At 47.5% G+C, this 1,951-nt stretch overlaps 1 pseudogene; it reads right to left on the bottom strand.

Annotated features, from left to right (window-relative positions):
- Positions 1–572: 572 nt before the first annotated feature.
- Positions 573–1,269, bottom strand: LOC129082223 (protein FAM220A-like; annotated as a pseudogene).
- Positions 1,270–1,951: the final 682 nt, after the last annotated feature.

Below are 1,951 nucleotides of genomic sequence, written 5' to 3'. Positions count from 1 at the left end.
AAGGTTTGTTCTAAAGGTAAGTTTAATTTTGCAACTTTCACTGTAGGGCCTCCATTGTAACTGCATTTCACATGGAAGGAATAGGAGATGAGAAAATAAATCAAATTTTTCTGTAGATGAAAACTCTTCTACAAAATGCAGAAATGGTAAGCAGTTCACCATCAACTCAGCAATGCACAGCAGGTACAGAGGGGCTGATGTGTATAAGTACCCACTTTTGTTAGATGATCAGACAACCTGGAGTAATAGCATCAGGAACAGTAGCCCTTCAGAATGGGTGTGAATGTATATAAAGGGCTTTATGTCAAATCTTTATGGTCTAATTTGATATTTATATAGGATAAATTCATATTCTCCTGGAAATGGTCTCCCAATTCTGAATGTCTTTCAAGCATAATTTAAAACATGCTCAAAAATTTCCTTCTACATCAGCAAGGTTTCCATGAATTTAAATTCCACTTACTTGAAGCCTGTTTGGACATACAAACCAGAGCAGGAACTTAATGGAAAGAAACCATTCTAAGATAACTTTTAAAACCAATCTCACTGTTTTTTATTGCTTGTCTTATACCTTAACTATGGCATAATGGCTTGGCTACTTCAAAATCTTGCACATACAGAAATCCCAGTTATCTGAAGATCATTTGAGGTACTTTTTGCAATCGGAAGCATTCTCCTCTATTCTGCTGTTCGCTCTGAAAACACGGACTTTGAACTGCCAGGGGAAACACTCTTGTCTCGTCATCATTAGGGACTACTTTGGAATGTACGTGCAGCATATAGGCAGGACAGAACGCAGGCTAGCCGGAGCTTCTCCAAGAAAAGCACTTGATTCATCCTCAGAATGTCCCCTTTCTGACCTCGTTGGACCCCCAAGGCTCTCCTCTGCTGCTTCATCCAGCCAGTCCCTCACCAGGCCCTCCTGGACACCACAGGCCACCCCAGCAAAAAGTTCTGCCGTAGGAAAACACAGGTCCACAGTCTTGCTCTGAGCCACTCTGGAAGAGGAATTTCTTACTGATTCTTTTAAATACAGAAGCGCTTTGCTGCCATTGTGAAACAAGAGGTTGGCCTCACTCAAATCACTTTTCCAAAGATAATGTTTCATTTTGTTAATTTCCATGCACATTAATCACAGGCTTTTTCACCCAGGAAGGTGCACCTTGATGGGCGAGGGCTCTCCTGTGTTCGAAGGCGGCATAGTAGCTTGTGCCAGGCCTCTAGCTGCACTTTGGAGAGACACATGCGAGTCCCTCTGCCGTCCCTCATCCCGCGTTCTCTGTGCGGCGAACCCTATGACACGCCTGTGTTGGCGGGAGGAAGTCTTCAGTGGATCTCGATACCAACCTACAGCCGGACGCTGAACATCATGGAAGCCACGAGGCAGAGGCAGAGGAAGTTGGTACACAGCCTCCAGGCCCGGGCGAGGAAGAAGAGCAGAGCAGAGTGAGGGACAGCCCCTGGCGGAAGCCCCACAAGGAGCGCACGGCGGCCGAGCCCCAGAGCCGCCGCCATAGAAATCCGTGCCGACCGCCCGCCCGCTGCGCACCGACCGGCGTAGACCCTACCTGCTGCGTCGCCCGCGGGCTCGGCCTGGCTGTAGATCAACGCTCTGCGCGCTGACGGAGCCCGGGAGGCGGCGGGGCTGGCAGGCGGGCGGCGGGACGCCATACGTCCTTTCCACCAGCAGCAAATGATGTAAAAACATTTTATGTCAGTTTTATAGAAAATGACACTTGTACATTACAATTATGTAGCAATGTCCAACAAAGACTCTACTGAGATCTGTCCTCTTTCAAAAAAAGATTTAATTACATATGTCAGTGTAATTGGCGAGTGAGTTGGGTACGGGATGGGGACAGGGGACAGGGGACAGGAGACTGGAAGAAGAGTATCGAAATAGAAATCTGGAGCCAAGTTTACTTTCCTCAGTCAGTGACTTTCCCTCCGT

The sequence above is a fragment of the Pteronotus mesoamericanus genome, unplaced genomic scaffold (genome assembly GCF_021234165.1).
Source record: "Pteronotus mesoamericanus isolate MK-2021 breed Mesoamerican mustached bat unplaced genomic scaffold, CSHL_Meso_final contig_124, whole genome shotgun sequence".
Lineage (NCBI taxonomy): Eukaryota > Metazoa > Chordata > Mammalia > Chiroptera > Mormoopidae > Pteronotus > Pteronotus mesoamericanus.
Note: the sequence above shows the minus strand (reverse complement) of the source record. Positions and strands in the feature narration are given on the sequence as shown.